This window comes from Miniopterus schreibersii (genome assembly GCF_964146895.1).
Source record: "Miniopterus schreibersii genome assembly, chromosome: X".
Lineage (NCBI taxonomy): Eukaryota > Metazoa > Chordata > Mammalia > Chiroptera > Miniopteridae > Miniopterus > Miniopterus schreibersii.
This window is the reverse complement of record NC_138104.1, coordinates 14,816,842-14,844,801: the sequence shown is the minus strand read 5'-3', so window position 1 is coordinate 14,844,801 and position 27,960 is coordinate 14,816,842.

Genomic DNA, 27,960 nt, shown 5'->3' with positions numbered 1-27,960 from the left:
GAGCTATCAGCAATGCATAGGTTGTGGCTCCCTCTGCTAAGACTGGGTGTGTTTGGGAAAGACCAAGATGGGCACCAAGTTCTGCTTTTCCTAGCCCCAGGTCCAGAAGAAGATCAAGCTAAGACTCAAAGCACCCAGAGATCCACCTCTGACTTTAGGCTGAGAGTTCTTCTCAGTCTCTTAATGAGCCTCAGGCTATAGACCACAGCAAGGCATAACCTTCAGAGGTTGGGGAGATAGGTTTTTCAAAAGGGTGAGGCAATTGTTTTCACCCACCACCCAAGCAAAAGCTGCCTGGATGGTAAAAGTCTGCTGAGAAAGATATCCTCTGGAGTATGCAGAAATGGCTCAGCATAGGAATCCAGGTGGCTGCCTTCTGAGCTCTATCTCCAGAGCCCCAAAGCCTGGATTTCTCCTCACACAGCTCTAGTCCCCTCTGCCCTCCCTCTACCAGAGCCCAAGGTAAATGGTTGCACATGAAATTTTGTGCATTGGCCCTTTAAGAGGGTGCCTGCATTTCCAGCCATCTCTCCCTGGAAGACAGAAGCCCTTTTGCTTTTCACAGCCAGATGTTATGTGGGCACCTTTCTCAGTTTTAGTGCTCTGGGCTGGGGAACCCATCTTGGGATTTAGACCCCAGAGTTCTCAGTGGGAACCCTCCATAGCTGAGATATCCCTCCAGACCTTCAGTGGCTGTCTTGGGAGCCCCGCCAGCCCTCTCACATTTCTGCACTGCCTGTTAGTCTCTATGTTGTCTCCACTTTAGGTCCTTGGTTATGTGTGCTCTTCAGCTAGTCTTCAGTTGATTATTCGGGGTGGTTTTTCTATATTTTAGTTGTAATTTCAGTTTGGTCCTGGGAGAGTGTCAGTGTAGTTTCCACTTAATTCACCACCATCTTGGAATCCGGAATGTGTTACTTTCAATTTTACAAAAAACAAATGAAGCATTTTGCTCAAAACTGAACCAACACTGACATTTTTTAAAAGAACCACCTTGCCATGTAATGAATTTTATTTTTGCAGAGGATGGTGAAGAATTCTGTTCCTTCTTTCATTATTTTGCTTTTTTTTTAAATGTAGCATCCAATGTAAAAATTATTATGGACACAATGTTTACATTATCTTACCAGTGTCAATATATTCAGCTTTACTTTTTATTTATGTTTTTTTTCTTGAAATTTTTTTATTGTGGTTAAATATGCATAATAAAATTTGCCATCCTAATCAAATTTTTTTGTGTATAGTTCAGTGACATCACAACCATCATCTTCAGGACTTTCTCATCTTTGAAAACTGACACTCTGTCCCCATTAAACACTAACTCTTTCCTCCTTCCCCATCACCCATCATTCTAATTTCTGGCTCTATTATTTGACAACTGTGTGTGCCTTATATAAATGGAATCATAGAGTGTTTGTGCTCTGTGACTGGCTTATTTCACTGAGCATAGTGTCCTCATGGTTCATTCATGTTGTAGTAGGTGTCAGAATTTCCTTCCTTTTAAAGCTAAATAATATACCATTGAGTAGATTAACCACTCAATATACTATTGAGTGGATTAACATTTTGTTCTCATTTATCTATAGATGGACATTTGAGTTGCTTCCACATTTTTGCTGTTGTGAAAAATGCTTCTGTAAACAATTGTGTATAAGTATTTGTTGGAGACCCTGCTTTCAGTTCTTTTGTGGATATACCCAGAAGTGGAACCCCTGGGTCATATGGTAGTTCTACTTTTAATCTCTTGAGATAACTCCATACTGTTTTCCACAATGGCTACACCAATGTACATTTCCACCAATAGTGCATGAAGGTTCCAATTTCTCCACATCCTCAGCAACACTTGTTTTCTGTTTTTTGTTTTGTTTTTTTGAGAGTAGCCACAGTAGCCATCAAACAGGTGTAAGGTGATATCTAATGTGGTTTTGATTTGCATTTCCCTGATGATTACTGATGTTGAGTACCTTCTTATGTGCCTGTTAGCCATCTGTATGTCTTCTTCAGAAAAGTATCTATTCAAGTCCTGATGGCCATTATTTTCATGAAAAAAACAAATAACTTTCCCAGAGTGTATTATTTTAAAAATACATCACTTGATTTTGAAAACAGTAATTTAAATTTTCCAGCATTAGGAAGAAATTGAGAGAGATTTGTTTGGGAGGACAGCATTGCCTTTCTAACATTGTATCATATAATACAATGATTCACTTCACTTTTGTTTAAGTTGCTCCTAAATATTTGTGATTCTACAAATTTATTTTCCTTAGACAAATATAAAATTTTTTTTAACCAACTTCCCTTAATAAAAGCTCTACTCACAATCTATCAAAGAGATAACATTGTATGTTTATGCAGTGAAATACTAATCAACAATTTAAAATGGAGTTACTGATACATGCAACACATATGAATAAATTTCACAGATATTTTGCTGAGAAAAAAAGTCCAGACACAAAAGAGTATATACTATATGAATGTATTTATATATAGGGTATCCCAAAAAGTATACACAATTTAACAGCTGATAGCTCATTGATGTTTTCTTCTTTTCAGATTTAACCTAATGGAATTAATAATTATTTGAAGAGTGTATACATTTTGGGGGCATACCTTGTATATATATGAATTTCTAAAACACGCAAAGCTCTATACAGAAGTCCACAAACTTGGTTGTGAAACAAAATCACCTGGAGAGCTTAAAATATAGATTTCTGGGATCCAGCCTGAGGGTTTCTAATTCAGTTGATCTGGGGTGCAGCCTGAGAATTTGCATTTCTAATAAGTTCCCAGGTGATGTTGATGCTGTTGGTCCTGGGTCCACACTTTGAGAAGCACTAATATATGGTGATAGAAGTAAGAATAATGGTTACCTTTGTGGGGGCAAGAGGGTTGGTGTTGACTGGAAAGAGGCACAAAATAATTTTTTGGGATGACAGAAATGATCGATGCTTGAACTGGGTGGTAGTCATGTAGGTATATACATAAGTAAAATATTACTCAGTTGTATCCTTCAGGTTTGTGTTTTGCACTGCATGTAAAATGTACCTTTAATTAGAGAAAAGAACATAAGCTTTGCAATCAAACAAATGAATACACACACACAAACACACTCCTATTTGTACTGACATTCTTCATCTTAGAAAAGACCTCATTCATCTGGCTGGGCATAGCTCAGCGGTTGAGCATCAACCTAGGATCCAGCTGATTGGGGTTTGATTCCCATTCAGGGCACATGCCCGGGTTGTGGGCTTGATCCCCAGTCGAGGGTGTGCAAGAGGCAGCCAATCAATGACTCTCTCATCATTGATGTTTCTCTCTCTCTCTCTCCCTCTCCTTTCCTCTCTCTGAAATCAATAAAGATATATTAAAAAAAAAAAAGTCCTCATTCTTTAACATCACCTTGACTAATGGAGTTTCTACTGAAACAAAACTATTTATTTCTCCATAATAATGCCAGAAGGCCCTGGCCTGGAACCACATGCCTCTCTTCTCAGCAAATGAGCAGCTGTATCAATTGAGACAGGTGCACCTTGGTGCTCACCATGGGCACAGAGTGTTCCCTGAATGTTACTGAAAGTCCCTGGACTAGGTAAACCACCCATGACATCCAATTCAAATTAGAGAAATAGACTATAAATATGACTCAATGAAGACACCTCTCTGAGGAAATAATACAGGCAGTGGTTAGCTCCAAGGACACAAACTAAAGTCAAACATGTCCAGGTCACAGATTCAAGCTCTTTATCTCCATTTGCAGTGCTGCTGCAACTCCCAGCCTCCATTTTTTTAATTTTTAATTTATTTATTTTTTTTTTTGCTTTTAGGTTTTTTAAATACTGCTAGTTCTTGAAATTCACTCTGAAAGGAATATTTATCTGATTAACTAATTACTGCCCCGTCTCACTTCACAATATCAGGTAAACCACAGCATTTAGTTAGATTCCAGAAATACTAAGTGAGCCCTTTCTCTGTGCCAAGCACAGTGCTGCCTGATACAATCACAGACCCAAAGCATTCTTGGTCCCTGTTCTTCAGTGTTCTATGAATGGGATAAGAAAGCCAGGTAAGCAGAGAATGATAGATAAAACATGATGTATTGAAGTAACACTGAACAGAAGCATCTAAATCTATATCGGAGCCTGGCTGTCATGCTTCAGCAGTTGAGCATCGACCTATGATCCAAGAGATCATGGTTTGATTCCCTGTCAGGGCACATGCCTCAGTTGCAGGCTCGATCCTCAGTGGGGGGGGGGGATGTAGGAGGCAGCCAATCATTGACTCTCTCATCATTGATGTTTCTATTTCTTTATCTCCCTCACCCTTCCTCTCCCTGAAATCAATAAAGATATATTTTATAAATAAATAAATACATAAATAAATAATTACATAAATCTATATTGGAAAGAAAAGAGTATGGGTGAGTGCTAAGAAATGCTTATTGGAAGAAATCACCTTTTTAAGATCTTCAGAGTCAGAGGAACTAGGCGAAAGGTAAGAGCTCATTTCAGCATAAAGGAAGAAAAAGAAACAAGGTAACATTTGAATGTTTAGATGGAGATGAGAAAGGAAGTTTAAACGCCAGATTTTATGTACTGGCTGGTATGAAATATACCAGAAGATGATTAAGGAATGATGGGCCTGGTTGGGCCTAGAAAAAAGCATAGATCTAGTCATTTTTGTCATGTGTTGGAGCTTATCTAGGACAGATTTGAATCAAGGCTCTTTCACAAACCTTTTAGTGTGTTTCTACCCTACATGACTCAATTCCCAAATTAACCCTCAAATTAACTTATATTTCTACTGAACTGAGAAGGACTTTGAAAACTGTCCCATGACACACAACTCAGAAAACTATAAACACCTATGAGTCCTCCTCTGCTCTTCCCAACTGAGGGGAAAAAAATAACCATTTATAAATTGGGGAGTTGAAGAGCCAAGAATAGGTTCAATAACATATGTTGCTTTTGAAGATTGATTTTGTGCTTATTAGTGGGGAAAAGCAGCTTTGCTTTTATTATGAAGCCCTGCAATTGATTAGACAGAGTGAAGACTCATCATTTTCCCCCAATATTTCTAGTAAAATGAGTAAGGCATTTTGTTTTTTACAAGATTATCATTCAATTACACATTTTCCACCTGTCTGTTTTATAAGGTTTTTTTCTGCAGGCAAGTTTGTTATGTAGCCCTAACCCTGGCCCGATATAATTGATCATGTCACAGAGGTACTAAGTCACCATCCTCCAAGCAAACATGTGAAATGTGATCTTGAAAATGGCGCCATTCTCAAGATTCTATTAGGAGTCCAATCATTCATCTCCTGGTCACAAAAATGATAACTTTTGAAAAGTTGTGTATGAGACAATAAGATGGTGGCATAGGTAACTGCGGTACCCATAGCCCCCCACAACCACATCAAAATTACAACTAAAATATAGAACAACCATCATTCAGAACCTCCTGAATTCTAGCTGAACAGAAGTTCCACAATGAGAGAACTGAAGAAGCATCAAGATTGGTAGGAGGGGCAGAGACGCAGGGCAGAATCGGGTTGAATCACGGAGTCGTGGTCGTGGTCCCACACCTGGTGCTGCAGTTTAAAACTGAGAGAGATATCTCAGCGGTGGAGGTTTCCTGGAGGAGTAAGGGGTCCAAGCCCACATCAGGTCCCCCAGCCCAGGGTTCCAGTGCCAGCAAGACACATCCCCACAACTTCGGGCTTTAAAAACCAGCAGGGATTGTGGTTGAGTGAGCAGAGGCTGCGGGAGTCCCAGGCAGTTCGTCTTAGAGGGCCTTCACATGGACTCACTCAGACACCCTCCCTCTGAGCTCCAGTGCTGGGCAGCAGCTTAAAAGGAACCTGGGACATGTGGGGAGGAACTAACTTGCCTGAAATCAAGTCGAGAGGTGAAGGGGCAGCTTTCTCCCAGACAGAAGAGATGGCAGAGGCCGTTGCTCCTTTGGTGAGCCTTCCTCCTATAAAGCCCACAGGAAAACACCATATTTGAATCTCCAGCAACCTGACTCACACATTTCACCCTCCCACCCCGTGATTCTCAGAGAGCCTGCCTCGCCCTAATTGCAAGTTCATCCAAGCCATTTCCAGTGGCTTTTCTATGCAAGTGGCCTCTCTGGCCTCATGCTTAGGACTCTCCTAAAATCTCCCAAACAAGCAGCAGCTGGTCTCAGCATGTCCCCTACATCTTGATAAGCGGCCCCAGGCCTAGCAATAGCAGAAGCCAGCATTGGTTCATAGCTTGGCCTCACCTGAACACCTCCGAGCTCAGCATAAGTAGAAGCCATCTACGGACTGCTGTGTAGCTCATGCTGGGTGGTCCTGGACAAGGCACAAGCAGAGGCTGACTTTGCACCTTCTGGGAGGCCCCAGAATCATGCACCTGGTGGTCAGCCTAGACCATGCTGGATTACAACCCTACCACTTCCACAAGTGACACACTCAAGGGGTGGATTCGGTGAACACCAAACATCCACTGAAGTAAATCCTGCTCCATAGGGGTGTCTCCAGCACAGCAGCTTTTCAGCTGTAGTTGCAGCTGGTCCTCACAGCCTATTGGCCTGGGGGTCAATTCCTCCCAGTGACCCCAACAGCAACCAAGGCTCAACTACAACAGGACGGTGCACACAGCCCACACAGGGGAGCACCTAGAAGGCCCAGCACAGCTGACTGGGGAGGCTGAGCCACTGGAACCTACAGGACACCTACTACTCAAATCCACTCTACAAATTCCATGAGACATAGCAGCTCTACCTAATACATAGAAACAAACACCTGGAAGCAGCCAAAATGCAAAGGCAAAGAAACCCGTCACAAAGGAAAGAACAGAAGAAATCTCCAGAAAAGAAAATAAATGAAATGGAGCCAAGCAAGCTACTAGATACAGAGTTCAAAATAATGGTTATAAGGATGCTCAAGCATCTTAGTAAGACTATTAAGGAACCTAATGAGATCATCAATGACATAATAAAGTACCAATCAGAAATAAAGCCTACACAAACTGAAATGAAGAATAATTTACAGGGAATCAACAGTAGAGTAGAGGACGCTGAGAATACAATCAGCAATTTGGAATATGAGGAAACAAAAAACACCCAACCAGAAGAGCAAAAAGAAAGAAGAAAAAAGAATCCGGAAATATGAAGTTGGTGTAAGGAGTCTCTGGGACAACTTCAAGCAGTCCAACATTCTCCAGAAGGAGAAGAAAGAGAGCAAGAAATTGAAAACCTATTTGAGAAAATAATGACAGAAAACTTTCCTCACCTGGTGAAAGAAATAGACTTACAAGTCCAGGAAGCACAGAGAGTCCCAAACAAGAGGAATCTGAACAGTCCCACACCATGACACCTCATAATTAAAATGCCAAAGGTTAAAGACAAAGAGAGAATCTATAAGCAGCAAGAAAAAGCAGTTAATTACCTACAAGGGGCACCCATACGACTGTTAGCTGATTCCTCAACAGAACCTTTGCAGGCAGAAGGGAGTAGCAAGAAATATTCAAAGTGATGAAAAGCAAGAACCTATGACCAAGTTACTCTACCCAGCAAAGCTATCATTTAGAACTGAAGGTCAGATAAGGAGCTTCACAGATAAAAAAACGCTAAAGGAATTCATCACCACCAAGCCATTATTGCATGAAATGTTGAAGGGTGTTCTTTAAGAAGAAGCTAATAAACAAAAGAATCTGACAAACAAAACAGACTCAGAGACATTGAAGCATGCAACAGATGGTCATATCTCAGAAGGAAGAGGGAAGGGAGGTGGGGGGTAGGAAGAAATTAACCAAAGAAGTTATATGCATAACCCATGGACACAGACAATAATAGGGTGAAGGACTAGGGAGGGGGTGGGAGGAAGGTGGAGGGGGTCAATGGGGGAAGAAATAGGATACCTGTAATACTTTCAACAATAAAGATAAATTTAAAAAGAAAAAAGATAAAAAAGAAAAGTTGTGTATGGGCAAATTAAATATTTTTCCTCTTCACCCATGTATAGGGAAGAAAGGGCTTGACCAAATTCCACAATACTTCACATGAAGTGTAAGTGATTATCAATAGAGAAAAACAAACAAAAACATCAGGAATAAAATTGTTGTGCGTGTGTGTGTGCATGTGTGCGTGTGTGCGTGTGTGCGTGTGTGTGTGTGTGTGTGTGTGTGTGTGTGTGTGTTTAGAGAAAGAAAGAGAGAGAAAGCAAACACTATATGAAAGCCCCTAAATCATTTACCTCAACCACAAGGCAAAGGGATGCCTTTAGATGACATATTTTACCTCAAAGGAAAGTAAATTCCTGCTGTATATGCTGTATATGTATTTTGTTCACTAAAATAGCAGTGTGACTGCAATCAAGTTAATTCAGTTTTCTGGGCTTCACTCAAAAAGAGTGAAGAGAGAGCATTGAAAGCCCCTTTCAGCTGTGATGTTTCATATAATCCTAGACTAGAGTTACTCCATACTGATGAGAGATAAGCCTCAGGCACAGAACACTACAATTGCCCTCCTGACCTAGTTTGCAGATGCTTTCCTACATCATAGGCCAAGAGAACCACTTTTATTACCATGGTTGGGTTTGAGACTGCTGCAATGCCCAAGCCCAACTCTGGAAATTAACATATATACAGGGGTCTGGATGGGTTTCTACACTTTTTGTTATTCTGTAGTCACAAGCTGTTAAAGTATCCCTACCAGCTGCCCCACTAAGCATATTCTTGGCCACAGAAGAATCAGGCAAGAAAGTGGGCTGTAGGTCCAAATTAATCACTGGTCTCTGAGTCCTTGAGCCAACAATACTCTTTCTCCTAGATACTTCTGTAGAATTCATTCTCTGTAACACTTTTCTATTGCAGTTTTTCACATGTATTTCTGAGTGTGTGAGAGAGAGACAGACAGACAGAAAAAGAGATAGTGTACATCTTCCCAACCAGTCTTTAAATTCTTTGAAAGCATAGACGATGTTATCTACTTCTTTCCTCTAAGTGACAGTGTGGCATGCTACTTAAGCATGCTGGCTCTGAAGTTAAGTCCGCTGGCTTCAAATCCCAGTTCAATCACTTACGAGATAGAAGGAACTTAACTAGTTTTCTAACCTCTCTAATCCTCAATTTTATCGTCTGAATGTTTGTGTGTCGCCCCCCCCCAATTCATATGTTAAAATCCTAATCCCCAGTCTGATGGTGTTTGGACGTGTGACCTTTGGGAAGTGATTAGGTCATGAGGGTGGATTAGTGCCCTTAGAGACACCCCAGAGAGCTCCCTCACCCATTATGACCTGTCAGGATAGCAAGAAGACAGCCATCTATGAACCAGAAAGTGGGCTCTCACCAGAAGTTGAATCTCCTGGTGACTTAATCTTGGATGTCTCAGCCTCCACAACTGTGAGAAAAAAAATTCTACTGTTTTTAAGCCACCCAGTATATGGTATTTTTGTCTTAGCAGCCCAAACAGTCCAAAGCAACCATATAAGAATTTTGTGAAGATTATATGAGCTAATATATGTAAAGCACTTAGAACACTTCCTGACACAAAATACACAACAAATGTTAGCTACTTTCATTATTATCATCTGAAAACTCTAGGAAAATGCACACAAAGCATAGGGTAGAAGTGACTGAGCCAATCTATCACATACATTTGTTTTATTGTTTTAAGATTAAAAAAGAAAAAGAAAAAAAAAAAGACTGCCACAGTAAAACATGTTCATCTAAAGAATTTCAAAAATGCAGAAGTCTCTAAAGTAAACTGGGAAAGTGACCCTTTAAGACTCCCCCAACAACAGTACTCCCATCCTGATTCCCCAAAGTTAACTCCTATCCTTCTAGACTTTTTCATATGTAAATATAAATATAAACCATTTTTTAAAATTTTACAAAATAAATTTGATATTATGCTAGAAACACTGTACTTCAACTTTCTGTTAAATCTCAACAATGAATCATAGAAATACTGTCATATCTCTGCATCCAACACCTCATTTTTAAATGTTTGCATAGTATTTCATTACACGAATGAGCTGTAATATTTAACCATTCTCCAACTGATGAGCAATCAGGCTATTACCAAAGAAATCTACAATAATTATCCTTTGTATATGTCTCCAAATGTACATGGAGGTATTTCTCCGTATATACACATAGAAACAGATTGCTGCGCTGATACAAAGACCCATTTTAATATTTTATAGAAACTACCAAACCATCTTCTAAAGAGTTATGCCTATTTCATTCCCACCAGCAATGTGAGTGTATTTTCCCCACATCCTCTCCAACATTGAAGACTGTTTATTTTTGTCCATTTGAAGAGCTACAGTGATAGAGTGATTTTTGAATGAAAAATTTCCCCTGATTGCTTAATGACAATCCAGCCATGTTGAAAATTTAGTACAAGTAAACAGTCACTTTCTCAGTAAACAGGAATGGCTCTGGTCTCTCTTGCCATATTTGATAGTGACAAGAGTGTCAATGTCAACTGGATTGGGTGCCCCATGCTGCCATCATGTTTTAGTGGCTATCTCTTTCTTCCAGTAAGTCTGCTCCCTGAGACATTGGGCACAAACTATTTGTAGAGATTGTATTATCTTTGTCTACAGAATTGCCACATGCTTTCAATGCTGCTTTAGCTCCATTAGGATTAATTTTCCTGGGCTGTGGCTCCTGTCCTTCTATACTTTAGTCTCTCTTTTTCTGCTCCAGCATAGCTTTTCCACCAAGGGGAAATAATGGAACTAGCATTTTCCAGCATTTACTATATGCCAGAAACTGTAGTAGGCATTTTACATATGCTTTCCTAATAACTCTGAAGTAGGGCAAATATTGTTATCATTCTCATTTTACAGATGAGAAAACTGAAAGTGAGGCACAGAGAGGTTAACTTGCCCAAGGCTGCCTGTTTCCAAAGTGTGTGCCATTTCCACTGCACCACAGTGTCTTTCAATTTTCTGGGAGCTTTCATATTTTTGCATTGCCAGAGTTTTTATTTCAGAATACCTGGATGAAATCTTTTGTAAAATGAATTCATCAACCAATTAATTCTCAGCATGAGCAAAGTGCTGTTCTGTGTTTCTGAAGTCAGAAAGACATTTCAATGGGTTTTTTTCTTTTTACTACAAGGTTTTAAGCTTGTTTAGTGAACTTTCTTTGAACTTTGTTCAGGCTGCTGAGCATTCAGTTATACCCCTTGTCTCACTTCTTGGGATGCAAGTATCAGTGAGCTCAGAAAGAAACACCACCAATTGGCTACTCAGAAATTCTGTCCCTGTCAAGGAGTCAAGGTCAGGCTGTGGATTAAAGGGAGGTAAAGTCAGTTTTTACCCTCTTACTTGCCTCCCTCCGAGGAGTTGGAGGTACTATCTCCCTCAGTTAGCCAGAGCTCAAGTGTTAACTTTGCTTACAATCTCTGTCTTCCCATCACCTTCCAAAACACATATAGAGGGTGAGTCTCTCACCCTCCTGGCTTATGTTTCAGATTAAACCCTTGTCTGAAATTAAGTAACCCAGGGCTTCCTCAGGCTTTGTATTGGTGAACAAGCTACTTGTAAGGAACTGATGGCAGCTAATGCCTCTCCCAAAAGGTACTCACATTTTAACAATAAACTTTAACAATACCGTGTCTTAGACCAAAGATGGATAACTTTTCAAAGCTGCCTTGGATTCTCCTACTGTGACTGAGAACAGACACACACAGAAAGAGACACAGATTGGAGAAAGTACAAATTAATCTGGTCTCCTTCTGCACCAGAGTGCACACATAACCACAGAGGGATGCTCTGCCCCAACAACACACAACATCTAGGAGTACAGATTCCTGATCCTGACAGTCACATTCATTTGTATGACAAATTGCCATTAATATCTTTCTAAAGCAAAGGTAGCTAACTACTCCAGTATTAAACTCTTGGGTGTTACTAAGATCTTTCAATGGTCAGATTTCAAATTCTTCCCTGAATCATCCATTCTCAGCATATCCACACTGTCTCATTTAGCTTCGACCATCCAATAGCAGAGATCTTTGATGTGAAAAGGTACATTAATAAATGTGCAGGCACATTGATGTTGGTGATTTGTTTCTCTGGAATAATTACATATATTTGTCAAACTATATATAAAACCTTTAAAGTCCAGCATAGAAAGAAATGCTAATGGTTTACTTGGCTGAATATCTTAGCAATCCTCAAATCAAACCACGTGGGTAATTATCTACCTAGGTAATTAGGCATAAGTATGTGACCAGCCCTGGTTATTTATCTTGACAAAAAGAGAGCTATCATAGGATAGTGGCTAAGAATATACTTTCTGAAATCACATTCACTTAGATTCAAATCCTGAGTCAACCAGTTACTAGTTATATAACCCTGAACAGGCCATGTAGTCTCTCTGAGACTCAGTTTTCTCACTTGTAAAATGGGGATAATAATAGTGTTTACCGTATAGGGTGGCTTGTGAAAATTGAAGTAAACAAAAGCATATATTTAAAGTGTCTGAAATGAAGTAAGCATCCACTCATCGATGGCTATTGATAATTACAATACCAATTATAACAAGATATATTTTCCTACACACTACATTCTCTGGAATGGGGGTTCAGGGTGAAATAAGCCACAGACCTGCTCTGGAGCAGTTAATCTTCTATATCTTCACACCTTAGATTGTTAACACCATTTGAAACTTGCCACTGAGAAGGCTTGTTAAATATAATCCTCATCTATAGATGATTTTGTTGTGTTCTACCAGCCCTTTCCACCATAACAAATAGGCCTGTGCCTTCAGATCATAAATAATAAGCCAGATGGGAGAAAGAAAACTTTTCCCTCTTTAATTGAGCTACTATTGCCTTTGACCTTTACCTAGTATTTGCAAAAGAGAATCCCCAGAAAGCAAAAAGCTGTTCAAAGGCTGCTCCAGTTTTCTAAGATAAAGAGATTCTACCATCTTCATGATGAGCACTAAGAGACCTCCTGTTGGTCACTAGCTATTCTCCCATGTTTGCATGAGAGTAGCTCTTGTGGCAGGAGGTGTAATCTAGGTACTGTCACCTTTGGACACCAACCACCTTCTCTTAGAAATTAAACTACAAAACATCAGAGATGAAAGGACCCTTATAGGCTAAGCATAAGGATATTAAAGTAGAGGCTCCTTATTTTGACAAACAAGAAAACAGGCCTAAAGAGAAAAGTTGACTACCTCCAATGAATCGCTGGTAAAATAAGGTTTAGAACTCTAATTTCCTGATTCCCAGTCAAGTCTTTGAGGAGTCCAACTACTGGCCAAAATCCTGTGTTGATGTTCCAGACCTGGTCATAGATGATTACCAGGTTTTGCTTGGCAGGCCTAATGGGGGAAACTGCTCTACCTACACTAGACTTGATGCATAGCCACTGAATTGCAATTTTCTGGAGGGAGTTGTGGTCATGGACTCAACTCAGGCTAGCCATGCTCACACACATATATGCATTCCTAGCCCCAGCACCACCATTTAGAGGCCTTCTTATCAGGATATTCAGCTGAGGCATTTCCCCCACATCTCCACCAAAATCTCTTTATTAGGGGTCTTGGCTTAAGCACTTTTCTCTACTTTATGTCAGTACCTTTCCACTACTAGTCTTTCCCTCTCTCCTCTTTATCCCATTGGTCCATCCAGAGAAAGAACCTTTTGTTCCATGTTCCTCAGCAACAAGATGATTACCTCTGCACTATAGCCATCTGACCCTTGCTTGGTGCCATTCTATAGGAGAAAATGGAACACTAGAGAGTTAGTGCCACATTTTGTCTTTTGCTTGCAATATTATAGCAAGTAAATAAAAGTTTCATTATTGCTTTCATTTTGTCTTATTATCCTAATTGACCACCGTGACATCTAGCATCTGAGTCTTTCTAATTCACTACCTTGTTTTTCTGCCGGGGGTTATTTTGAAGAAAGCCTATTTTGTTGTATTTAAAAGTAATTTCATGAAGTGTGGAATCTGGGAGACCTATAAATTAAATATACCCTTGTGACCTTATTAATCTGTAGATTTCATATTTTTGTGGCTCTCAAACTTTAAATAGTATCAGAATTGCAGGGAGAACTTTAGAAAATACTTATCATTGGGCACAAAACCTACCCATTTTGATTCAGTAAGTTTGGGATGAAGATTATGAATCTAAATTTTGAACAAAGATCATAGCTGAAGGAATAATGAATTAACAGAAATAGTCTTCAATTCTACATGGGAAAAAATAATCCATTACTCTACACATGCACACCCACCCACACCAAACAAAAATTTCCTACTCTGAAGTACCCAGAGGTTGGATAGGTTGGGTAGATTGCCAACCACCTTTTTAACCAGATATTTGATGTCTATCAGGCATTCACTGGAGTTTATTAGAACTATTTCCTTTAATAAACTATAAAGTATTATCAATCTGGGACTCTTAGAGATAATGTTTCCAAGAGAAATATCGATGTGTGGCATGCTGATCTAAGCAGAATCAATTAAAGCTTGCTTGATGTTATATTTCAGTGGCAGAAGCTGTTTCGGTATAAAATAAAAATGGCTGACTATCTCAAATAAGAGCAGGGAGATCCCTAAAAGAACCAAAGCTCTTGGGATGCAGGACTGATGGGAGACCTTAATTGGGAGTCATTAAAGCCTACAGCTTCAACCTGATACTACAAAGGGAATCATAGACTACCCTTCTGATCTCTTTTGAACGGAATGCCTCATCACCAATTACATATACAGATCTGTGGAGAGTATGCCTCAGCTTTAAAATTCCATTTTTTCCTACAGAGTAAAGTGTCAAGTCCTTGACTTTGGTACTAGTGAAAACTTACTATTAGATCTCTTCTCTCACCATTTTCACTACACACACTTTAGCTATTTTGAAATTCTTATAATTCTCAGACATTCAGTGATCTTTCACAGCTCTCCTTAAATGTCACCTCTTTTATTAAGTCTTCCCTAGCACAAAAAATGCTGGAGAGTTGTTGGAATTCTCTCCTTGAACTTGGTGGGGACATCATAACTATTCTGTAGAAGAAGCCACTTAAAGGATATGTTTAATTCTGTCATACTAAACAAATAATGGCTCTAGAAAAGCAGAAATAATATCTTTTTTCAATATATCCTATTGACTGTTGAAAATAACACTGGCACTAATTATCTTTTCTATAAGCACATTTTCCTTCAAATATCCTATTTTAAATTATGACATCACCATATACTCAATCTCTCAAGCTCAAAAGCATAGACTTTAATTTTCCCTCTCCCTCCATCTCACTCATGTCTGCTTAATCTCCAAATTATGCAGCTTTTACCTTAGAAGAATCTCTCAAATCTATCATTATCTTTTCATCTCCATTATCATTATCTCTTGACTGGATTGCTATAACAGCTTTCTAAACAGTCTTACTGCTTTATAATCCATGCTCTAGGCTGTTACCAGAGTACTTTTTTTAAATGCAAACCTGATCATGTTACTCACCAACTCAGAACCTTCTAATGGCCCCCCATCACTTCTACTATATGTCCAAAACTGTTACCATGGCATGCAGTGGCCCTTCAGTCACCAGGCTTATTTCCAGGCTCACCTTTTGCTATGACTCCATGAAATGTTTATACCAAATAAACCCAATGTTTTGCAGAGATGGTGGGGCATACACACAATTTTATCCAACTGTTCTTCTCTGCTTTTCCATGTTTTCTGCCCAATGCTTGCTGTTCCTTTAATACCCAGCCCATATTCCCTCATCTTATGAAGCTTCAAGTGCCATTCAAATCTCACAAAACTGAGTTAGTTTACAGTAACCATTTCTTTGGTCTTTCAACCAATCTTGTAAATACTTATATCATGGCAGTTATCTGGTTTCCAATCTGTATTCCTCATTAGTCTATGAGCTGCTCCAACGTGGTGATTTGCCTTTATTCATCCATACTGCAGTCAGCACCTATCACAGAGCCTAACCAAAAGTCATTCTTAAAACATCCACTGAGTGCTTACCAACTGTATTTTTCAGTTCTTAATGCAGAAGTGGGCACATAAGTTGAGTAAATGCTTGTTGAGGAATTAATTTCCCTGATGGGTTCCCAAAAGCACCCACTTCTTTCCAAATTCCTCTCAATGGCAAATAAAGTTATAACACATTCTCAAATTACTTCTTTTGCCAGAAATTATTATTAAACGTTAAATTTTTTTATTTTTGTTTTTGTAATTGAGGCTGTGACTATGTACATAAAGCAGAACTATCACTTAAGTCAAGTAACCAAATGAAAATGGAGATAAATCAGTTATGATGCCTAGATTTGGTATGTTTTTGTCTACCAGAGGACAAAAACAGATTAAAAAACAGAGTAAAAAATAGATTTCTTTACTGTATTAAAAAGCATAGTCAGCTTGGTAGTTTGCCCTTGCCACTTAAGCTAGACAAACTGGGCATAATAATAATCCATTATTATGGATTTGTACATCCTGCTTTTTTATCCATTGACTCATTTGATTTTCACAATAACCCTGAGAAGTTAGCAGAGAAATTAAACCTATTTCTTGGTCTCTAGTATGTCATAAATTATAAAAGAAACTATCAATTTAGTTATAAATTTTCTCAGAAAAATGTCATGTTAAATGGATCATAAGAATTTTTCTGATCCATTTCACACTTTGGAGTGTGAAAACAAAACTTTTGTCTTAGACCTGAAGACATGTGGTATGATTCCCTTTTGAAAATGGGAAAAATGAGGCCTAGAACATAGCTATTAAGTGGAAGGTTCAGAGAAGAATTTGATGCTCTCGAAAGGTAGGTAAGTTTTTTATTTTACTAAATTTTTCTAATGTCTGCTCAATAAAATAATAATCTTATAGGAATGTTGATAGGGGGGGAAGCTTCTGTACTTAGTTTGAGAAACTCTGAGTAAAAAATAGATTTCTTTACTGTATATCTTTTCAGAGATTTAACTATGCTAATTAATATACATTGTGAATTTCCAAACTAAGACTATACTATATAGCATTGCACAAAGTTATTTGATCATAGAACGTTTTTCTCCCTCTTACACACAGTATCTTGTGGAACTAGTGCTCTGTTTAACACACTTTAGAAAACTAAACCATACCACAATAAAATTTCTTCAGCCTCCAAAGGGCATGAACTACAACTTCCAGTTGTTAATTGTCAATTTCAAAGATCATATATAGTAAAACACTAAGAGGTAGATCCTATTGCCTAACACTTAATCCAATTTGGCTGTTAAGAATGCTGAAGTGAGGTTTTCATTTAAAAAAACCTGAGGAAGTAGCTATAAACATAGTCACATGAACCAGAGCAGTACTATGCTGACATTTGTCAAATAATAAATATGACCTAGAAACAATTAGTGTTTTCTAAAGTCAACCTCCCACTGGAAATAAAATATTTGCCTACCTTGTGAGACAATAATATCCTTGAAAATGTCTGACAGATTTCTCAGTGTTTCTCAGTAGCACTTACAGAAATGTCTACTAGTGACTATAAGCTTTTATTCATTCATTTAACAAATAATTCCTGAGAGCCTAGCATTTACCAGGTACTACCTGAACACTAGAGATATAACAGTAAAAAAGGACAGATCAATCCCTGCTCTCATGATGCCCATAGTCTAGTCTAGCAAAAAATGATATACAAAATACAATCTAATAAACACTCAGTCAAGTCTGGACATGCAAAGTGATGCAAGAGCACTCAACATTTACCTGCATAATTCATGCCCCAAAAAGTCTCAGTCTGAAGTAAATGAATCAGGAATAACAAAGTAGAGCCAATGGCTTAACTTAATAGAATGATTGGCACAGTACTCCTGCTTACATTGTAAGCAAAGTGCTGCTCTTTCCAATGCCACCCCATTGCAAACACAAACAAAAATACCCAGCATCTTCACCAATGCCACACAAATTTATCTTTACTCACAATAAAGAACAAATATTTTTTAATGTATTTATAGAAATCTACCTGCCGGGTCCTGATGAACAATTGTTTATTTCAAAGATATTGGAATTTTCTCCAAGTTTAGTAATCCAATGGGCTTGCCATAAGGAAATTAAAGATATAAAATACCTGTTAGACTGCTACCAATCTGTCCCCTAGCCAGTGCCAAAAGCAACAGAAGCACTGGGTTCCTCGCAGCATTCAAGCATTAAACACTACTCCAGTGCCTGGAGCTTGCTTGCTTTCTTCTTGTAATTCATATGGCCCTGATATGTTTCTCCATTTTTATACAGATAGACACAGTAATCTAATAACTGCCTTCATTGATTGAACACTTAATGTTCTTTTTACCCTTAAATGATCTGCTATAATTTTTTTAGATATCTATAAACCAAGTGAACTCTCTTTATCTCATTGCTATAAATTACTGTTTTTGCTCCTATGTCCACTTTATTTGCATTCTCCCTTTTACCAGCAGGTTTCATTACTGATTCCAGAACTTATATAATGGCAATTTGAAATGAGGATTAAGAACTAATGTATATAGTGAGCTAAAAGGCTTGTGACACTTGTTTATGGGGTAAATTCAAAATAACTTTTTCTGTGTTTCTTATTTTCAATCTGATGGAGCCATTCTAACTCAACTCAGCAGGTTATGTTGAATGCTTGCTGAGTATGCTGGTGGTGGCTGGGTTTATCAAGTGATTCACAAGCTTCCCTAAATTCTGGCCTGAGCATTGCTTAAGTTTACAAGAATGGCTTTTACAGAGGAATCAGAATAGTCAGACTCATTTGCCAAGACATTTAAACTATGAGCTCCCCTAACTATGAGGCTTTTATTAAATATAAGGAACTGGTAATATTGTATATTATAAAAATAAAATAGATCTTATTAATACTTATAGTAAGTTCTACCTGATTTACTGTTTGCCAAACTGCTCCAAAGACTTCATATGTATCAACTTATTTAATTCTAACAAATGCCCTATGGGGAAGTACTATTTCAAAATCCCAAATTTAAATATGGAAAAACCAAGGCACAGGGATAATGACCCATAATTATAGTTAATAAATGTAATTATGGAGCTTGGCTTTTGCAGCCATTAACTACTTTAAATTTACTCCTCTCCTTCCCTTCCACTGCTTTGCATCACAGGCAAATTCATCCCTAGGTTCTCCTGTACTCTGATTTTTGAGTAGGTTTGATCAATGGGAGGCACTGGTAGAAAGGAAATTATAGAGCAGGAGTTGGAGAGAAGCTAACATCTGTCTGTCTCTACTCTTTCTCTCTCTTCCTCCCACCTTCCCTCTTTCCTCTAGAATCTCTGGAAACAGCTGTGTCTCTTCCACATACACATTGATAGCTCTTCCTCCATAGCTTCAGGTGTAACTGGGCAGCCTTTACCTGTATTTTAGCTTTAATCAGATAACCTGGCTTCAAGATTTTTATATCACCTCCTCCCATTCGTGATCTAGCTCTAAAAGTGGTAGAAGCTTCCTGTTGTTTCTGATGTCTTGGTGGCCTCACCATCCTCTGCTTGATTTCTCAAGAAGTCTACTACTTATTTAACCTGCCCTTATATTAAATTCTCCTTAGCTGAAAGATTTAGACTAGAAACAGGAGCTATAGTTTAGGATAAAAAAACTATAACCTCAAAGATCTTACCATCTGCAGACTTGGAGTTCAACAAGAAAACTTTCTGAAGATTCCCAGGCCTCCTGTTCTCTCTATCCTTCTAGAAAATTATTTCACTAATCTATTGGATTCCACAATGATTCTTTGAAAAAAAATAATTTTTTGCTGCTAGTAACATCAGAAATAAAACTGATGAACACCCTTATTCATTCACACACCCACACACAAAGTTATCAGTACTAAGGGAAAATAATTATTCTCATTTCACCAAAAACTGTGCTCCAAAATGTCAAAGCATCTATAGATTTGGTTCTATTTAAGAATGGAAGAACTAATTATCACATTAATTGGGCTCATCAAGTCAGACATTTGACAACATTCTGTAATGTAGGAAAATAAAATGAGTATGATGTCAGAGCAGCCTTCAGGTCAACAGCTGCTTCTCTAACAGAGCTCACAACCCATTCAGAATGTCCAGTCCAATCCAGAGTAACTAGGATACCAGAAGAATCTTTCAAGAGCAAAAGACCCCATCACATTCGCATCTTTCATCGTCAATAGGTAATTAATCACTGGATTCTATCTGAGCACTGTAAGAATTTTTCTAATAATTTATTGTACAAATAACTAAGGAGAAAAAGTCTCCAATGACATAATATGCATAATGTGCACTTTAATTGGAAGGCAATTTAGATATTTATTTAGGCATGTTCATATGCAAGTTATTTTTAATGATGGAAAGCTGCTTTGGTGGAACTAATTATAATAAATTACTAATAGTGCTTGCAAACATTAGGTGTTCAGCCAAAGCGATCAATAGACCAAAAGCTAAGCTTAGACATAGTTGCAATGCTTTATATGAACTTATGGAATTAAAAAAGGTGCCTTCTTTATCCTGTTCTGCCAGAGAATAAGTCCTCCAAGTCCTTAGAGAATGAGTCCTTAATGCACTTGGCACTGGCAAAGATTGTCTTAGCATTGGCAAAGCTGCCTTAAGATAGAGATGTATGAGTCCCTAGATCCCCAGGAATGGGACTCTGGCCTTTCCCATAACACATTTAATTCTCAGAAGAACTAGGGTGCTGATACAATGTTGAATTATCCCAAGTAAGCTTCAGGTTTCTCAGAAATCAATCTTATCTTGGAACAGGAGGGGCTGGGCTGGGAGGAAACAGTTAGATAAAAATTTAATTTTGCAAATTGTTCATTTATTTTTACACTCACTGTCAGTGATAAAAGAAAACAGGACAATTTCTATGTGACCACAAATTAAATGCAGGAGAAATGTACTTAGAACCATGCAAAGTCCATTTTATTTAAAAAATGGGTTGGACAATTGAAGTCCTTGTTGTTCAAAACAATCTTGCTCAAGAGTGCAGCTATTTTTCTGCTTCAGACATCATCACAAAAGCTCCTGGTTCTGTGTATTGTAAAATATTCTAGGGTCAGTAGGTCCTCCCAGGTTTACTTCGTATTTTGAAAGCATGGACCACAATAAAAACAGACGATGCCCGTTTTGGGGAAATGCTAGTTTCCAATTGCCAGAAAATTTCCCAGGTATACAGTTTTTAAGTTTATGTTTCCTTATATAAGAACTGCAAGATGTAAATCAAATAATTCCAACCCTCTCATACCTACCATTCAGTTGATGAAATACAACATCACACATATAAATGAAGCCACCTGTGCAGTGCATCTCTTCCTGTCTTTATTTCCTCCCTCCCTCCTCAGAAGTAAACACTATTATAAATTTGGTGTTTGCTATTTCCATATATGCTTTATATTATTCTTTATACATATATATTCATAACTAACACATAATATTGTTTTGTGTTTTATGGGATCACACTAAATGTATTTTTCCATAAATTGTGTTCTTTTATTCACTCAACATTGTGATTTTTGAGATTCATCCATGTTGATGTACATAGTTCTAATTGAATCATTTGTACTTCTGTATGAACTCCACTGTATTTATATAGCACAAGTTTGTAATCTTTTCTCTATAGATGGACATTCAGGTTGTTTCCACCTTTTTTATATTATAAATAATGCTCCTATGAGAATGATTCATGGCTTTCATGTTCAGGAGTTTCTCTAGGGTGTACACCTAGGCATGGAGTTTCTGTACTGTAGGGTATGTGCACACCTCCAGCTTTACCAAATAATGCCAAATTGTTTTCCAGCTTGATTGTACCAATTCACATGCCCACCAGCAGTGCAAAAGTGTTTCCATTTCATATTATTCAAAAGTTTTTCTCTCAGAGAGTTATTACTTTGTTACCGCAATATTACTTGTTAGTTCAGTTTCTATAATGTTGGGGGAAAAAATATGGTTCCTAGCCATTCAACTCAATTACTAGGGGTCCACTTGGGTATCCAAATGGATCATTTCAAGCTCCTAATTATCAGTTCAGCCAATCTCAGGACAAAATGATGAGGCACATGACAGTCATCTCTGTATGTTATATGTCTTCATCTGTATTTGCTGCTCCCAATTACTTGATGTCTCTCCTTAAGTATAGCCATGCTGTTACCAGTCACTACTTCATGCTCCAGCCAGCTCCCATTCTCATCACAGCTTACTTATCAATTGCTGACTCATTTATTTATTCATTCAGTCATCCAGTCAAAGTTTTGACAAATATGTAGTGAATGCTTAAAATTTTCCAACACTATATAAAAAGGTTAAAATAGAAAGGAAGGGTCAGAGTGGACAAGACTGGAACCTTTTGTGCCTTATGTTGCAACTCTCTTCTCTTTGTCAGAAAATCTGAGAAATTAAATCAAGGTGAGTAAGAAAAGAACAATTATTAATTGAGCACCTGCTATGAGCTAATGTGTCTGTGGCTGAAAATGACAACATATTCACTCTTGCATGTAACATGCTCGTAAAGTAGTATGGCCATCAATGACCCAAAGGAAAGCAAGTAGAAAGAAATTAAGTTGTCATTTATTGAGTACCAATGCATTTTAGGCACAAAGTTATTTCTTTTTGTCTCTATAACAGTACTGTGACAAGGAAACTGAACCTCAGAGAAAATTTGTGACTTGTCCAAGGTCTGATAGTAAGAGCTTGATCTAAGATTCAAATCCTCATCTTACCCCACTAGTCCAAAGCCTCTTATGGCTAATGGTAGGGATTTTAATATTATAAACCCGACAAGGAGAACATAGTTTCCCATTTCAAGCCACAATATGCACGCCAGGCAAACTGTAATTTTCTGATGTTATTTTTGCCAAGAAAACATCAAAAGAATCTCTAATTATGGTGAGTAAGCTGAGGTTCTATTGCCCATTATAGATAGTGCCTCCCTCAGGACAAGGTTGTGGTGCACAAGTCTTGATTCACTGCCCAGTCCGACTTTATGTCATGAGAGCTAAGGACTATATCTTGCTTCAGGATCCTTACACATAAAGCATCCCTAATATACCTTAATGTAGAGTAGAGCCAAGGTAGAACTGGCTGTGAGGCCATTGTCAGTGTCTGAATTCTCTTTTCAATACACAGGACTTCTCTAGACTTGGTACTATAAGGAAAAGTGAATGAAGGAAAAAATGACATTATGGAGTCAATCCCGGAGGATCAAAGAATGGCAGCTGGCAGCAACCTTGTTGCCACTGAGAGGAACCTGGAAGTCAGATCTCAGTTTGGATGTCACTTACTTAGGGAAGTCTTCCCTTATTACAACCCAAGCTTGGTGATCATCTTGTATGCTTCCACAGAGCCCTTTGCTCCCCCTACCACAACCCTGACCCCATTGTATTGTAATTGTGTGGTTATCTGCCTGTGTCTTCCATCAAGACTGTGAGCTTCATAAGAGACCATACTTGTCATTTCACTCTTATACTTGCAGGCATAATACAGGGGCTGGTAGAGAATAGGTACTCAGTGGGTGTTTGTTGAATAAATTAATAAATGTACAAATAAAATTAAGACTGAAAAATCCATTTCTCTCTTCTCAGAGGAAAGAGACCCAGATGTGATGTGGTCTGAATGAAGCATTACAAGAAACTGGAAAGCAGGACCCCATTGACCCAGAAAACATCCATTACACTTAATTAGTACTTGCTGTGTACCAAGTACTGTTCTAAGTAATTTTATATATGATTCATTTAACCCTTACAACAATTCTATGATGTAGGTGCTATTACTATCACCAAGAAACTGAGGCATAGAGAGAGGATTAATAATTAACCCAAGGTCATTCAGCTAGGAAGTGTTGGAGTTGGAATTTGTACCCAAGCAGTGTAGATCCAATGTCTGTGCTTTTAATAACTTGGGTAAACCTTAAAAGTACAAAAGTCTTTCTTGATTTTTGTCCTAAAATACACTGCTGACAACTCAAGAGCCACCATATTTTTCTAAGTCTAAGCCCTAAAATTCTATTAGACTGTATACTCCTTGGGAAACATGACCCTATCCCATGGAGCTGTACTCTTGGGCCTAATTCATTTTGGTTGTTCTGAAAAAGTGTCACGCTAAGTTCTGTACATGAAGACCTGTAGTTGAGTCAGACTATAATTTTACCTTGGGTAAATTATCTTAGATTAGGCTCTGGCAGACAAAACTGGGTTTGAATACCTGTTCTAACATTTATTACTGAAGAGAGCTAAACAAAATACCTGAACTCTAAATCTCAGTTTCTTATCTATAAAGGGATGCTAACAGTATCTATCTCAAAGAATGATATGAACGCCAAAAGCAATAAACTATGTAAAATGCTGAGTGCAGTGCCTGGCACAGAGGGAATATTCAATAAATGTTAGTGTTATCTGTGGGATTCATTTTCTTTCTCTAGAACACAGGGATTCTTCTAACCAAGACTGTTGTGAAGAATAAAGGAGATAGGGGGAATAGGGCTAGCAACAGCATCTTACACTACTGCCTCCCTGTTCATCCCATTTTATCTTCCTAGACTGAAAATCCAGCTGTAGACTTACCACTATACTAAAACTATTCTTTAAAAGGTCACTTATAACTTCCAAAATGTCAGTTCTAATGTTCTTTTCTCAAGTTTCATTCTACTTGCCCTGTCTGCTACATTTTTTTTTCCATAATTGACTGCTCCTCTGTATTAAATTTCTCCCCTCTTGGTTACTCTAAAATTGCATTCTGTTGCTGCTGCTGCTGCTGCTGCTGATGATGATGATGATGCTACCGAGAGTAATATTTCTTATACTAGAAGTTTCTCTCTGCCAACACTTTCAGCAGATGCTTGCCAAGGTTCTAGACCTGGCACACTCCACTTCTCACTAAGCCCAATCTTACTGGGAAATCATATCTAATCCTGCAGCTGCAAGAGCTCACTCTGTGTGGATAAGCCCCAAATTTATGACTCTGACCTTAACCTTAACTGAGCTTGAGTCCTGAATCTTTATTTCTTGCTGGATGTCAAGCTCAGCAAGCTCTCCTTTCTTCCTCCTTAAACCAATACCTCCTCCTATATTTCTGGTTTTCAGTTAATGGTCTTACCACCTTCCTAATCCACTGGAGCTTGAAACGCTAAGTAATCCCTTTCAGTTGTCATCATTTTCTCTTGCCCAAACTAGAAGAGTAATTACCAAATAAGCCTCACTGATTCCTGCCTCAACCTGCTCCATCCCATCTTTCAGCTGACCTCAGTTTCATAGACCTAACAAAGCCACTCCCAGGCCTACAAGTATGCAAGGACTTAATTTTAAATTTAAATTTTTCATTTTTCATTTCAAACACCTTAACTGACAAATCTTGCCCTCAAAGTACTTTACCAATTTAACCTCCTTATAAACTTAGCAATAGTATTTCCCTTAGCATTTCCCAAACTGACCTAACCTTTATTACAGAATTTTATATTTTAAGTTATTTTCTCTGCTTAGATAACTGCCCTGCACAAGTTCCCTTTCCTTCAAAAACATCCATGATTTAAATACATACTCATCCTTTAACCTTCCCTAAAATCACACCTCAACCACATTGCCATCTTAAAATGCCTTAGTGGAAATTTCTTTCTTTCCCATATAATCCCATAGCATTCAATTTTTACCTCCACTATGGAGCTTTCCATAGTCCATCATATGTTATAATTATTCATATCTAGATCTTTCTAATGGACTGTATTATAAGCTATTTGAGGACAAGGAAGATCCTATATGTTTTTATCTATAAATTGCCCACAGAATCAAACATAGGGTTTTATATATGGTAGGAACTCAGGAAGAGGTGTGTGTATGTGTGCGTGTTTGTGTGTGCACTTTTTAGTGGAACTGAGCCTTATGTACTCTGAACTTCTACAATCTATGTAATTCTTTTCATCAAAGAAATCATGAAGTTCTGGTTAAAGATGGTGACATAGGAAGCTCCTGAACTCACCTCTTCCCACAAACACACCAAAACTACAGCTACATGAGGAACAATTTTCTCTGGAGGGGAAAAAAACTAAAAACTGTAAAATTAACCCATTCACATTGAGGAAAACATATCAAAGCGGGTAGGAAAGACTGAGACACAATCTCGATATGAACCCCACCACTGTCATGGAGGCCCAAACTGGAAGGAAATTTCTCCCTGAGGACTGAAGGGCTAATATCCCACATCAGGGACCTCAGCTTTTAAGGCTTGCACCTGAGAGATGAACCCCTGAAATATATGGCTTTAAAGACCAAAAGGACTCATACTTACAAGACCCATAGGACTGTGGTGATCTGTGCAACATCTCTTAAAGAGCACGTGTACAGATTTACCCACCTAGGGTCCAGTGCAGAAGCAGCCTTTGAAAAGTGCTCAGACTTTGAAAAAGACTCATTTTCTCATTTTAAAGTTTTGGTATAAAGGGTAGGGACCTGCTGGGATACCCTCCAAGAAAGATACATTTCTTTGCAAAGATATATGCACCCCTGTGTTCATTGCAGCATTATTCATGGTGGCCAAAACATGGAAACAACTGAAGTGTCCCTCACTAGATGAATGGATAAAGAAGATGTGGTACATATATACAGTGGAATACTACTCAGCCAAAAGAAAAGATGAAATACTGCCATTTGTGACAACGTGAATGGATCTTGAGAATATGCTAAGCAACATAAGTCAGACAGAAAAAAATTAAGAACCATATTATTTCACACATACATAGGATATAAAACTGAAAGCAACATACGAGAGTAAATTTTAAAAGTTCTCATCACAAGAAAAAAATTCTGTAACTATATATGGTGCCAGATGGTAACTAGACTTATTGTGGGGATCATTTTGCAATACATACAAATATTGAATCATCATGTTGTACACCTGAAACTAATATAATCTTGTATGTCAATTATACCTCAATTTTTAAAAAAAGAAACCCATGGAGCTACGTGTGTTTTATGGGTGGGTAGATTTTAGGAACCTTCCTGAGCTCCAGAATCCAGAACACTGCCCAATAAATGATCTGGATAGGGAATTGAACCCATACACCTCTACCTCACTATAAGTAGCCTGTAACCATCAAGTAAGTCACTCACATAATTTGACAAGTTGGAGAAGCCATCAGGTGAAATGATCTTAGGATTCCACAGGCCTAGCTCACTGCAGCCTTAGACAAATGTATTAAAAATGTCTGTATATATTGTCCGGCTGCGCGTGGCTCAGCGGTTGAACTTTCGACCTAGGATCCAGGTGACCGGGGTTCGATTCCTGGGCAGGGCACATGCCCTGGTTGCGGGCTGCAGCCGATCAATGACTCTTTCATCATTGATGTTTCTATCTCTTTCTCTCTTCCTCTCTCTGAAATCAATAAAGATATATTTTTAAAAATTGTCTGTATATAAAGCACAGTGGGCAGCCTGTCATCATGGGCTTATCATCATTAGTTCACCCTTCAAATTTAAAGTGACTCCATTCTGGTAAGCATTAATAATTCCCAACATAATAATAGTGATAACAGCAGATTGTTTTTCAAAACTATAACCCATATTTCAGTAACACATCCTAAATGTTGAGCTTAAAGCAATCTCCTGAGTAGAAATACTAATGGAAATATTTCGATAATAACAATTTATAGTAATAATAGTTTGGAGCTCTAGCTTGAAGTTGGCTGTATGCTCTGGAAAACATCATTTTTGGAATCTCATTTTTCAAAAGCACTGATCTCACTTGATAATGCTGCAGTCATAGAATGATTACAGTCCAAGAAGCTTCTGAAAATCATAAAGACCCAGAAATTTCAGTAACCCAAGAAAATTCTAGAATAGTGTCTGTCAGATGAGATGCACTTAGTCATGGAGTGCATTCCTCATTCTTTAGTAAGTTCTAATGGTATGTAGGAGCATCACACAAGGAAAAACAAATGCCCTCAGTAAATAGTCCCCTCCCAATAACTATGTATGGGGCCAGGTGGGTACTTAAAGCTGCAGGGGGA